Here is a 14,901-nt window from a genome sequence, read left to right on the forward strand (position 1 = left end):
CCTCTCCCTATAGCTCAAATCCTCCAACCCTGACAAAATCTTGTAAATCTTTTCTGAACCCTTTCAAGTTTCACAACATCTTTCCAATAGGAAGGAGACCAGAATTGCATGCAATATTTCAACCAATGTCCTGTACAGCCGCAACATGACCTCTCAACTCCAGTACTCAATACTCTGACCAATAAAGGAAAGCATACCAAATGCCTTCTTCACTATCCTATCTACCTGAGATTCCACTTCCAAGGAGCTATGAATCTGCACTCCAAGGTCTCTTTGTTCAGCAACACTCCTTCGGACCTTACTGTTAAGTGTATAAGTCCTGCCAAGATTTACTTTCCCAAAATGCAGCACCTCACATTTTTCTAAATTTAAGTCGATCTGCCACTTCTCAGCCCATTGGCCCATCTGATCAAGATCCCGTTATAATCTGAGGTAGTCTTTTTTGCTGTCCACTACACCTCCAATTTTGGTGTCATCTGAAACTTGCTAACTATGCCTCCTACGTTCACATCCAAAACATTTATATAAATGACGAAAAGTAATGGGGCCAGCACTGTTCCTGGTCACAGGCCTCCAGTCTGAAAAACAACCCTCCACCACCACAACTACCTTCTGTCTTCTACCTTTGAGCCAGTTCTGCATCCAAATGATGAGTTCTCTTTGTATTCCATGAGATCTAACCTTGCTCACCAGTCTCCCATGGGGAACCTTGTCGAACGCCATACTGAAGTCCATATAGATCACATCTACCACTCTGCCCTCATCAATCCTCTTTGTGACTTCTTCAAAAAACTCAATCAAGTTTGTGAAATGTGATTTCCCATGCACAAAGCCATGTTGACTATCCCATATCTGTCCTTGCCTTTCCAAATACAAGTACATCCTGTCCCTCAGGATTCCCTCCAACAACTTGCCCACCACCAAGGTCAGGCTCACTGGTCTATAGTTCCCTGGCTTTTGCTTACCACCTTTCTTAAAGAATGGAACCACATTAGCCAACCTCCAGTCTTCCGGCACCTCACCTGTGACTATCAATGATACAAATATCTCAGCAAGAGGTCCAGCAATCACTTCCCTAGCTTCCCATAGGGTATACCTGGTCAGGACCTGGGGATTGATCCACTTTTATGCGTTTCAAGACATCCAGCGCTTCTTCCTCTATAATATGGACATTTTTCAAGATGTCACCATCTATTTCCCTACATTCTATATCTTCCATGTCTTTTTCCACTGTAAATACTGATGCAAAATAATAGTTTAGTACCTGCCCCATCTCCTGCAGCTCCACACAAAGGCCGCCTTGCTGATCTTTGATGGCCCTATTCTTGTCCTAGTTACCCATTTGTCCTTAATGTATTTGTAAAAGCCCTTTGGATTCTCCTTAATTCTATTTGCCAAAGCTTTCTCATGTCCCCTTTTTGCCCTCCTGATTTCCCTCTTAAAGATACTCCTACTGCCTTTATACTCTGCTAAGGATTCATTCGATCTATCCTGTCTATATCTAATATATGCTTCCATCTTTTTCTTAACCAAACCCTCAATTTCTTTAGTCATCCAATATTCCCTATACCTACCAGCCTTTCCTTTCACCCGAATAGGAATATACTGTCTCTAGACTCTTGTCATCTCATTTCTGAAGGCTTCCCACTTTCCAGTCATCCCTTTACCTGTGAACATCTGCCCCCAATCAGCTTTTGAAAGTTCTTGCCTAATATCGTCAACATTGGCCTTCCTCCAATTTAGAACTTCAACTTTTAGATCTGGTCTATCCTTTACATCACTATTTCAAAACAAATAGAATTATGGTCACTGGCCCAAAGTGCTCCCTCACTGACACCTCAGTCACTGTCCTGCCTTATTTCCCAAGAATAAGTCAAGTTTTGCACTTTAGTGGGCAGCACGGTGGCACAGTGGTTAGCACTGCTGCCTCAGAGACCCGGGTTCAATTCCCACCTCAGGCGACTCTCTGTGTGGAGTTTGCACATTCTCACAGTGTCTGCATGGGTTTCCTCCGGATGCTCCGGTTTCCTCCCACAATCCAAAAATGTGCAGGTTAGGTGAATTGGCCATCCTAAATTGTCCGTGTGTTAGGTGAAGGTGTAAATATAGGGAAATGGGTCTGGGTGGGTGGCGGGTTGGTGTGGACTTGTTGGGCCGAAGGGCCTGTTTCCACACTGTAAGTAATCTAATCTAATCTAATCTTCTCTAGTAGGTACATCCACATACTGAATCAGAAAATTTTCTTGTACACACTTAACAAATTCCTCTCCATCTTAACACTATGGCAGTCCCAGTCTATGTTTGGAAAGTTAAAATCTCCTACCATAATCGCCCTATTATTCTTACAGATAACTGAGATCTCCTTACAAATTTGTTTCTCAATTTCCCTCTGACTATTAGGGGGTCTATAATAGAATCCCAAAAAGGTGATCATCCCTTTCTTATTTCTCAGTTCCACCCAAACAACTTCCCTGGATGTATTTCTGGGAATATCTTCCCTCAGTATAGCTCTAATGCTATCCCTTATCAAAAATGCCACTCCCCCTCCTCTCTTGCTTTCCTTTCTGTCCTTCCTGTAGCATTTGTATCCTGGAACATTAAGCTGCCAGTCCTGTCCATCCCTGAGCCACATTTCTGTAACTGCTCTGATATCTCAGTCCCATGTTCCTAACCATGCCCTGAGTTCATCTGCCTTCTCTGTTAGGCCTCTTGCATTGAAATAAATGCAGTCCTACCTTGTTCTCTGCTTTGTCCTTGCCTGCCCTGACTGTTTGACTTGCCTTTGTTCTCAACTGTACTCAGACTGAAATCTTTCCTCACTATCTCTCTGGGCCCCACCTTACTAGTCTAAATCCTCCCTAGCAGCTCTAGCAAATTCCCCAGCCAGTTTAGGTGCAATCTGTCCTTCTTATGCAGGTCACATCTACCCCAAAACAGCTTCCAAAACAGTAGTACAACTGCTGGATGGAGGGTTTCAGTTGAAGGTAGTCTAAGGGCTGCGCAAACCACAAGAAACTATGCAAGTGACCATTACCCAATCAGACAGGTAGACTTATACATCAGCAAGAATCTGACCATGTGTTGTCAGTCAATTTTAAAGAATTGAATAGAAATTTTACTCTAAACCTGTTTCTGCAACATTTAACATAACCATGAAACAAGAAATGAATAATCAGCTGAAAATGAGGCCACTGCATAAAAAGTTAAAGGGAAAAGCACACAACATTCTTCGCAGTGCTATAAATAAGCAGCCATTTGTATAATAAGGAGCTAAGAACAAAGAGACTAAATTCTCAGCACATGGAAAAGCAATGCAAATAGCATGCGATTAAATATAGAGTTGGGTATTCTTTAGATAAATGTACCACGCACTGATTCTCTGCTTTGCCTAAGAACAAACAGTTTTTCAGTTCGCTGGCCATGCAAATTACAAACAAAGGAAGACTGATTCAAGATGCTCAAACAAATTACCCTATTCATGCCAGCCCACTGCACACAACAGCAAAACCCTCTAATAACAGCACACATTCCAGTTAAATAGAGGCATACAGTGAAGCATAGAAGACACTCCAATCATGAAAATCTGGACATTTGACTGAAGAAAATGCATCATTGAATAATCCCCCCAAAAAATCTGAAACAGTGATAGCAGTACACTAGCCCAGGCGAGTATAAAGTCTTTCTCAGTCTAATAATCACAGACAATTTCTGATTTTTTTTTTCAAACCACTAAGAGTAATACATGTAAAATGCTGTCCTAAATTCCTGGAAAAAAATTATTCTTGGTTATTCTGACCAATAAACATATTGTTTAATGCAATTATCACAATAAAATGTAATTGCATTGCAGCAAATGCATTGCAGCAAATATCTTCTAATTGATAAGATCATAAACTTCCAATGATGCTTAATCCAAAACATCTCAAAAATATCAAACTATTTTTCACTTTAATATGAATATAACATATCTAATAGTTTTCAGTGCAATATCTCAATTGTATGCTCAAATATTTTTCAGGTCAGTTTTCAGAGTCAATTCAACATTAATATCCAATAAGCTATTCCGACATCTTTGTATTACTTAATTATAGTAAATAGTTCCTTATTTCTCAATCAGCAAATAAAAAATAATGTTCAGTGTCGAAGTAGCTGTGAAGTATCATTAGCTTTTCATGGTGAGAGATCGCAGAGAAGGAGATTATCATGAAGGTGTAGCATTAGATAGGATTTTGTATTTGATCTTGTGTTGGAACTCCGTCCTTGTTGGGAACCATTCTACTTACTTATCAATGACCTTTCTGAGCTTGAAGGATGAGGTTTATTTATCCAATGCAATCCTCACATGAAGCTGTAGGATAATGTCAAATCCATGTCATTATTTGAACTTACACTTTTTCCACTCAAGAGTTTTCTCCAGAATGGTCGTTGTTGTTAATTAGAAAAGGGTAACTGATATGACATGTTAAGCTTCACCAATTCTCCATATCCTCCTGGAAGGATTTAACCAGTTGCATCCTGTGAGTTCTGCATGTGTTCACTAGAGGATGTAGTGTACATCAGTAATCGTTTTCAGTACTAACAAGTATGTAACTTATGCAATGATGCATATGTAATCTTAAATAAAGCCTGATAGTCTCAAAATGATCTAATACATATCTCAGATGTAGTGTAGCTAGCTACTAAGTAATATGCAATAAACTTATCTCCTGTTCATCAACATTGAGCCTATCTTGTGACAGAGTTTGTATGGGTATCCTTCTTCACCACCCATCAGTAACTTAGATTTATATTAGAAAGAAGGATTCATGGCAATGAATCTATCAAAGGTATCCCAAATGGTTCCAGCAAAAACCAAAATTTTCAAGAACAGCCATAAACCAGAGTCCAATCCCAAGAAATAGCTCCAGAGTTGCAATGCGGAAATGACCGGTTTTTAATTCTGCAATTGTGAACTCTATTGGCTTTTTGAAGTCTCCCAACCATCCTCCCAGAGTTCCCATTCTTGCCAGGGATCATGGCTGATCTGTTTGAGTTTTGAATTTCTCATTCCCTTCTATCAAAAGTCTATCAAATATTCAACGATCTTACTGTCAACACCTTCTGACGCAGAGTTCCAAAGTAACAAAACCCTCTGCAAGAAAAATATTCTGCTTATCTCAGTCAAACTTTAAAACATTGGCCACTAGTTCTGTCCTTACCAAAATCAGCAACCATCCTTTCCACATCAATCTTGTTAGATGCATTCGGACCTGTGCACTTCATCCGTCACTCTTCTGAACTCCATTCAAAACAAACCCAGGCATAGAAATTTTCTTCTTTAACATGAACATAGCATCACAGGAGCAGAATTGGGTCAATTGCCCCCTTGAGTCCACTTCATCATTCAATAGGATCACAAATTATCTATTTGTGGTCTCAATTCCATTTTCTGGTCTGCACTCCATGATGTTGGACTACTTTGATAATGTTAAAAAAAATCACACAACACTAGGTCTTAGTTCAATGGGTTTATTTGAAAGTACAGGCTTTCAGAACTCCTTCCTCAGTACAGGCTCCTTCCTCAGGTAGCTAATGGGGCAGGATCATAGGACACAGAATTTATACTAAAAGATCAAAGTGTCAGACAATTGATGTGATGCGCTGAACAAGCTAGATTGCTGTTAAGTCTTTAATCCCTTATAATTGGCATACAGGTTTCAATTAATTAATATATAAATTAAGAATTTCTTTCAAGTTACAGCCGTGCGACAATGTAAGGTTTTATCAGAATTTTTTAAAAGTGTCATCTGAGCTCAGACAATGCATTAAAGGTGTGAAATTAGAGTCTGTTTGTATTCCATCCTTGAGTCAGACTGGTTCTATCTCCAAAGTAGGAATTTATAAAGCATCATATGGACTGACTGCCTACAGATTGTGTGTGTTTTTGGACAAAATAGAATGTATCTGCAAATACAAATTCATCCAATGTGTGTGTGAGAGTGAGTGAGTGTGAGGGAGAGAGACTGTGTGCGAGTTTATTTACAGAATTTATTTACAACAGAATTTATTTACAAGATTACCAAATGAAACACAAACAAAAGAGAACAGAATACAGAATAAGTTAACCTACCCAAAAACCCAACAAACTATCCCAAATTAATGATGCTTTTCCAAATTCCTCATAAACACCTCTTAGTAAAAAAGTTAAAATCAAACCCAGGGTCTTACAGGAGAGAAAGAGATAGCAGAGAGATTCAGCATGGAACACCTTCTTCCATGTAGCTGTTTCTTTTACCAGCTAACAACTGACCAGCAGCCTCTTAAAACTGCTTACTGAAACCAAGCCAGCAAAACCAGAGGAAAGGTGAGCTGGGAGAGCTGGTCACTCCTCTTTCATTGTACAAATGTTTTTTTAAACTGAAAAGCTTCTTCAAGTAGATTAACCCTGACATTTCAGCAACTCTGCCTCTTACAACACTTTTGAAAAAAAAACAAACACAACACAACCTTGTTAAAGGAGCAGCATCGCCACACACCCGAAACATATTAAAATCGCCATCCCCTACAGACAAGCCCTACACATACACAGGATCTATCCACATGAGGAGGAAGGTGACGGACACCTGAAGGTGATGAAGGACGCCTTCATAAGGACAGGGTATGATGCTCAACTCACCAACCGCTAGTTCCGACGTGCCACAGCGAGAATCTGTAACTACCTCCTCAGGAGACTGACATGGGATACAACCTAGAGGGCACCATTCATTGTCCAGTACTTCCCGGGAGCAGAGAAACTACGCCATGTTCTTCTCAGCCTGCAACACATTATCGATGAGGATAAGCACCTCACCAAGATCTTCTCTATGCCTCCACTTCCTGTCTTTAAAAAAGACCATCAAACCATAAACAGAGCAATGTTTGCAGCAGAATGCCAAGCCTTCAGGATAACATTGACCATAACACCATACAACCCTGTCACGGCAATCACTGCAATACGTGTCTTAATGTCAACATGGATACTACCATTACACGTGAGAACACCACCCATCACATAGGCGGCAGGTATTCATGTGACTCCGCCAACATTGTCTATCTCATACACTGCAGACAAGGATGCCCCAAGGCATGGTATATTGGCGAGACCAAGCAGATGCTACAATGGATGAATGGACACCACGCAACAATCGCCAGACAAAGATGTTCCCTCCCAGTCGGGGAACACTTCAGCGTTCAAGGACATTCAGCCTTGGATCTTTGGGCATTGTTTGGAAATGCAAGAATGCAGAGTTGCCAACCAGAGGCTGATAGCCAAGCTGGTATCCATGAGGACATCCTCAACGAGGATCTTGGATTCATGTCACACCACAGGTCACCCCACTGCACTATGCACTCTCATGCAACCGCGCACACACACCCTTTCAGGCCATACTCTGCCATACTCTGACCATATGATACACACACTGCATCAACCATGCACACATATTCACATAAACACACTCACACTATTTCTCCTCTCCCACACAGGAGAAAGTGAGGACTGCAGATGTTGGAGATCAGAGTCGAGAGTGTGGTGCTGGAAAAGGGCAGCAGGTTAGGCAACATCCAAGGAGCAGGAGAATTGACGTTTCAAGCATAAGCTTGCAATGTCGTTTCTCCTGCTCATCGGATGCTGCCTGACCTGCTGTGCTTTTCCAGCACCATTATCCCCACTTCTCTACCACACACACACACATAAATCTACAGGAGTGAATTTGCATTTCCTGATTTGTATTTGCAGATACATTCTATTTTGTTCAAAAAGCACACAATCTGTAGGCAGTTAACCCATATGACATTTTATAAATTCCTACTTTGGAGATAGAACCAGTCTGACTCAAGTTTGGGATACAGACATGATTTAGAGGATGTTGTGTGATTTTTAACGGTATACAGACAGATTCTAACCTCACCTTTAATGCATTATCTGAGCTCAGATGTCCCTCTATATATACATACATACATGTCTACTGATAAAACCTTAAGTTGTCTCAGCACTGTGACTTGAAAGAAGTTACATATGAACATAGATTTACATCTTAATGAATTGAAACCTGTATTGCCAATCTAAATGATTAAAGACTTAACAGCAATTTAGGTTTGTTCAATCCATCACATTAGTTGGCTTATATTTTGATCTTTTACTATAAATTCCCTGTTGTTAGAAACGAAAATCGCTTCTCAATAATCGCTCTAGACAAATTCAGGAAAACAAAGTTTTATTAACAAGTCAAGTCTGCAGAGTCGGGCACCCTTAAAGAAAAGGCACGCTGAGGCTTACAAAGTCTCCATTATATATAGCACAAGTCCCTCCTCTCCTTGGCTCCAACAAGCCATGAGGTACACATTCTTAAAAACATCATTATTTTTATCACAAAGTCTGCAACAAAAGGCTCCAGAGTCTCCAAAGTTTGTTGTTTTTCTCACCCTGTAGTCTTATCAAAACAGATGTCTCAAGTCGTACTCCCATCCTGGAGTCTTATCAACCAAGGACTCATCCTTCTCTGCTGTGTGAATGGCTTCATTAATCAAGAGCCTGCTCGCTTTCACTATAGCTCACAAATTGTCAGCATTCTGCACAATTTAAACTACTCTACTTTTGAGTATATAAAATGGTTGTTAGAAAAGAAACAAAGGTTTTGTCTTTTATTATAGATCAGTCTCACAAATTGTCAGCATTCTGCACAATTTAAACTACTCTACTTTTGAGTATATAAAATGGTTGTTAGAAAAGAAACAAAGGTTTTGTCTTTTATTATAGATCAGTCTCACAAATTGTCAGCATTCTGCACAATTTAAACTACTCTACTTTTGAGTATATAAAATGGTTGTTAGAAAAGAAACAAAGGTTTTGTCTTTTATTATAGATCAGTCTCACAAATTGTCAGCATTCTGCACAATTTAAACTACTCTACTTTTGAGTATATAAAATGGTTGTTAGAAAAGAAACAAAAGTTTTGTCTTTTATTATAGATCAGTCTCACAAATTGTCAGCATTCTGCACAATTTAAACTACTCTACTTTTGAGTATATAAAATGGTTGTTAGAAAAGAAACAAAAGTTTTGTCTTTTATTATAGATCAGTCTCACAAATTGTCAGCATTCTGCACAATTTAAACTACTCTACTTTTGAGTATATAAAATGGTTGTTAGAAAAGAAACAAAGGTTTTGTCTTTTATTATAGATCAGTCTCACAAATTGTCAGCATTCTGCACAATTTAAACTACTCTACTTTTGAGTATATAAAATGGTTAGAAAAGAAACGAAGGTTTTGTCTTTTATTATAGATCAGTCTCACAAATTGTCAGCATTCTGCACAATGTAAACTACTCTACTTTTGAGTATATAAAATGGTTAGAAAAGAAACGAAGGTTTTGTCTTTTATTATAGATCAGTCTCACAAATTGTCAGCATTCTGCACAATTTAAACTACTCTACTTTTGAGTATATAAAATGGTTGTTAGAAAAGAAACAAAGGTTTTGTCTTTTATTATAGATCAGTCTCACAAATTGTCAGCATTCTGCACAATGTAAACTACTCTACTTTTGAGTATATAAAATGGTTAGAAAAGAAACGAAGGTTTTGTCTTTTATTATAGATCAGTCTCACAAATTGTCAGCATTCTGCACAATGTAAACTACTCTACTTTTGAGTATATAAAATGGTTAGAAAAGAAACGAAGGTTTTGTCTTTTATTATAGATCAGTCTCACAAATTGTCAGCATTCTGCACAATTTAAACTACTCTACTTTTGAGTATATAAAATGGTTGTTAGAAAAGAAACAAAGGTTTTGTCTTTTATTATAGATCAGTCTCACAAATTGTCAGCATTCTGCACAATGTAAACTACTCTACTTTTGAGTATATAAAATGGTTAGAAAAGAAACGAAGGTTTTGTCTTTTATTATAGATCAGTCTCACAAATTGTCAGCATTCTGCACAATGTAAACTACTCTACTTTTGAGTATATAAAATGGTTAGAAAAGAAACGAAGGTTTTGTCTTTTATTATAGATCAGTCTCACAAATTGTCAGCATTCTGCACAATTTAAACTACTCTACTTTTGAGTATATAAAATGGTTGTTAGAAAAGAAACAAAGGTTTTGTCTTTTATTATAGATCAGTCTCACAAATTGTCAGCATTCTGCACAATGTAAACTACTCTACTTTTGAGTATATAAAATGGTTAGAAAAGAAACGAAGGTTTTGTCTTTTATTATAGATCAGTCTCACAAATTGTCAGCATTCTGCACAATGTAAACTACTCTACTTTTGAGTATATAAAATGGTTAGAAAAGAAACGAAGGTTTTGTCTTTTATTATAGATCAGTCTCACAAATTGTCAGCATTCTGCACAATTTAAACTACTCTACTTTTGAGTATATAAAATGGTTGTTAGAAAAGAAACAAAGGTTTTGTCTTTTATTATAGATCAGTCTCACAAATTGTCAGCATTCTGCACAATGTAAACTACTCTACTTTTGAGTATATAAAATGGTTAGAAAAGAAACGAAGGTTTTGTCTTTTATTATAGATCAGTCTCACAAATTGTCAGCATTCTGCACAATGTAAACTACTCTACTTTTGAGTATATAAAATGGTTAGAAAAGAAACGAAGGTTTTGTCTTTTATTATAGATCAGTCTCACAAATTGTCAGCATTCTGCACAATTTAAACTACTCTACTTTTGAGTATATAAAATGGTTGTTAGAAAAGAAACAAAGGTTTTGTCTTTTATTATAGATCAGTCTCACAAATTGTCAGCATTCTGCACAATGTAAACTACTCTACTTTTGAGTATATAAAATGGTTAGAAAAGAAACGAAGGTTTTGTCTTTTATTATAGATCAGTCTCACAAATTGTCAGCATTCTGCACAATGTAAACTACTCTACTTTTGAGTATATAAAATGGTTAGAAAAGAAACGAAGGTTTTGTCTTTTATTATAGATCAGTCTCACAAATTGTCAGCATTCTGCACAATTTAAACTACTCTACTTTTGAGTATATAAAATGGTTGTTAGAAAAGAAACAAAGGTTTTGTCTTTTATTATAGATCAGTCTCACAAATTGTCAGCATTCTGCACAATGTAAACTACTCTACTTTTGAGTATATAAAATGGTTAGAAAAGAAACGAAGGTTTTGTCTTTTATTATAGATCAGTCTCACAAATTGTCAGCATTCTGCACAATGTAAACTACTCTACTTTTGAGTATATAAAATGGTTAGAAAAGAAACGAAGGTTTTGTCTTTTATTATAGATCAGTCTCACAAATTGTCAGCATTCTGCACAATTTAAACTACTCTACTTTTGAGTATATAAAATGGTTGTTAGAAAAGAAACAAAGGTTTTGTCTTTTATTATAGATCAGTCTCACAAATTGTCAGCATTCTGCACAATGTAAACTACTCTACTTTTGAGTATATAAAATGGTTAGAAAAGAAACGAAGGTTTTGTCTTTTATTATAGATCAGTCTCACAAATTGTCAGCATTCTGCACAATGTAAACTACTCTACTTTTGAGTATATAAAATGGTTAGAAAAGAAACGAAGGTTTTGTCTTTTATTATAGATCAGTCTCACAAATTGTCAGCATTCTGCACAATTTAAACTACTCTACTTTTGAGTATATAAAATGGTTGTTAGAAAAGAAACAAAGGTTTTGTCTTTTATTATAGATCAGTCTCACAAATTGTCAGCATTCTGCACAATGTAAACTACTCTACTTTTGAGTATATAAAATGGTTAGAAAAGAAACGAAGGTTTTGTCTTTTATTATAGATCAGTCTCACAAATTGTCAGCATTCTGCACAATGTAAACTACTCTACTTTTGAGTATATAAAATGGTTAGAAAAGAAACGAAGGTTTTGTCTTTTATTATAGATCAGTCTCACAAATTGTCAGCATTCTGCACAATTTAAACTACTCTACTTTTGAGTATATAAAATGGTTGTTAGAAAAGAAACAAAGGTTTTGTCTTTTATTATAGATCAGTCTCACAAATTGTCAGCATTCTGCACAATGTAAACTACTCTACTTTTGAGTATATAAAATGGTTAGAAAAGAAACGAAGGTTTTGTCTTTTATTATAGATCAGTCTCACAAATTGTCAGCATTCTGCACAATGTAAACTACTCTACTTTTGAGTATATAAAATGGTTAGAAAAGAAACGAAGGTTTTGTCTTTTATTATAGATCAGTCTCACAAATTGTCAGCATTCTGCACAATTTAAACTACTCTACTTTTGAGTATATAAAATGGTTGTTAGAAAAGAAACAAAGGTTTTGTCTTTTATTATAGATCAGTCTCACAAATTGTCAGCATTCTGCACAATGTAAACTACTCTACTTTTGAGTATATAAAATGGTTAGAAAAGAAACGAAGGTTTTGTCTTTTATTATAGATCAGTCTCACAAATTGTCAGCATTCTGCACAATGTAAACTACTCTACTTTTGAGTATATAAAATGGTTAGAAAAGAAACGAAGGTTTTGTCTTTTATTATAGATCAGTCTCACAAATTGTCAGCATTCTGCACAATTTAAACTACTCTACTTTTGAGTATATAAAATGGTTGTTAGAAAAGAAACAAAGGTTTTGTCTTTTATTATAGATCAGTCTCACAAATTGTCAGCATTCTGCACAATGTAAACTACTCTACTTTTGAGTATATAAAATGGTTAGAAAAGAAACGAAGGTTTTGTCTTTTATTATAGATCAGTCTCACAAATTGTCAGCATTCTGCACAATGTAAACTACTCTACTTTTGAGTATATAAAATGGTTAGAAAAGAAACGAAGGTTTTGTCTTTTATTATAGATCAGTCTCACAAATTGTCAGCATTCTGCACAATTTAAACTACTCTACTTTTGAGTATATAAAATGGTTGTTAGAAAAGAAACAAAGGTTTTGTCTTTTATTATAGATCAGTCTCACAAATTGTCAGCATTCTGCACAATGTAAACTACTCTACTTTTGAGTATATAAAATGGTTAGAAAAGAAACGAAGGTTTTGTCTTTTATTATAGATCAGTCTCACAAATTGTCAGCATTCTGCACAATGTAAACTACTCTACTTTTGAGTATATAAAATGGTTAGAAAAGAAACGAAGGTTTTGTCTTTTATTATAGATCAGTCTCACAAATTGTCAGCATTCTGCACAATTTAAACTACTCTACTTTTGAGTATATAAAATGGTTGTTAGAAAAGAAACAAAGGTTTTGTCTTTTATTATAGATCAGTCTCACAAATTGTCAGCATTCTGCACAATGTAAACTACTCTACTTTTGAGTATATAAAATGGTTAGAAAAGAAACGAAGGTTTTGTCTTTTATTATAGATCAGTCTCACAAATTGTCAGCATTCTGCACAATGTAAACTACTCTACTTTTGAGTATATAAAATGGTTAGAAAAGAAACGAAGGTTTTGTCTTTTATTATAGATCAGTCTCACAAATTGTCAGCATTCTGCACAATTTAAACTACTCTACTTTTGAGTATATAAAATGGTTGTTAGAAAAGAAACAAAGGTTTTGTCTTTTATTATAGATCAGTCTCACAAATTGTCAGCATTCTGCACAATGTAAACTACTCTACTTTTGAGTATATAAAATGGTTAGAAAAGAAACGAAGGTTTTGTCTTTTATTATAGATCAGTCTCACAAATTGTCAGCATTCTGCACAATGTAAACTACTCTACTTTTGAGTATATAAAATGGTTAGAAAAGAAACGAAGGTTTTGTCTTTTATTATAGATCAGTCTCACAAATTGTCAGCATTCTGCACAATTTAAACTACTCTACTTTTGAGTATATAAAATGGTTGTTAGAAAAGAAACAAAGGTTTTGTCTTTTATTATAGATCAGTCTCACAAATTGTCAGCATTCTGCACAATGTAAACTACTCTACTTTTGAGTATATAAAATGGTTAGAAAAGAAACGAAGGTTTTGTCTTTTATTATAGATCAGTCTCACAAATTGTCAGCATTCTGCACAATGTAAACTACTCTACTTTTGAGTATATAAAATGGTTAGAAAAGAAACGAAGGTTTTGTCTTTTATTATAGATCAGTCTCACAAATTGTCAGCATTCTGCACAATTTAAACTACTCTACTTTTGAGTATATAAAATGGTTGTTAGAAAAGAAACAAAGGTTTTGTCTTTTATTATAGATCAGTCTCACAAATTGTCAGCATTCTGCACAATGTAAACTACTCTACTTTTGAGTATATAAAATGGTTAGAAAAGAAACGAAGGTTTTGTCTTTTATTATAGATCAGTCTCACAAATTGTCAGCATTCTGCACAATGTAAACTACTCTACTTTTGAGTATATAAAATGGTTAGAAAAGAAACGAAGGTTTTGTCTTTTATTATAGATCAGTCTCACAAATTGTCAGCATTCTGCACAATTTAAACTACTCTACTTTTGAGTATATAAAATGGTTGTTAGAAAAGAAACAAAGGTTTTGTCTTTTATTATAGATCAGTCTCACAAATTGTCAGCATTCTGCACAATGTAAACTACTCTACTTTTGAGTATATAAAATGGTTAGAAAAGAAACGAAGGTTTTGTCTTTTATTATAGATCAGTCTCACAAATTGTCAGCATTCTGCACAATGTAAACTACTCTACTTTTGAGTATATAAAATGGTTAGAAAAGAAACGAAGGTTTTGTCTTTTATTATAGATCAGTCTCACAAATTGTCAGCATTCTGCACAATTTAAACTACTCTACTTTTGAGTATATAAAATGGTTGTTAGAAAAGAAACATCAAGTCGTACTCCCATCCTGGAGTCTTATCAGCCAAGGACTCATCCTTCCCTGCTGTGTGAATGGCTTCATTAATCAAGAGCCTGCTTGCTTTTACTATCGCTCAC

The sequence above is a fragment of the Chiloscyllium plagiosum genome, chromosome 38 (genome assembly GCF_004010195.1).
Source record: "Chiloscyllium plagiosum isolate BGI_BamShark_2017 chromosome 38, ASM401019v2, whole genome shotgun sequence".
Lineage (NCBI taxonomy): Eukaryota > Metazoa > Chordata > Chondrichthyes > Orectolobiformes > Hemiscylliidae > Chiloscyllium > Chiloscyllium plagiosum.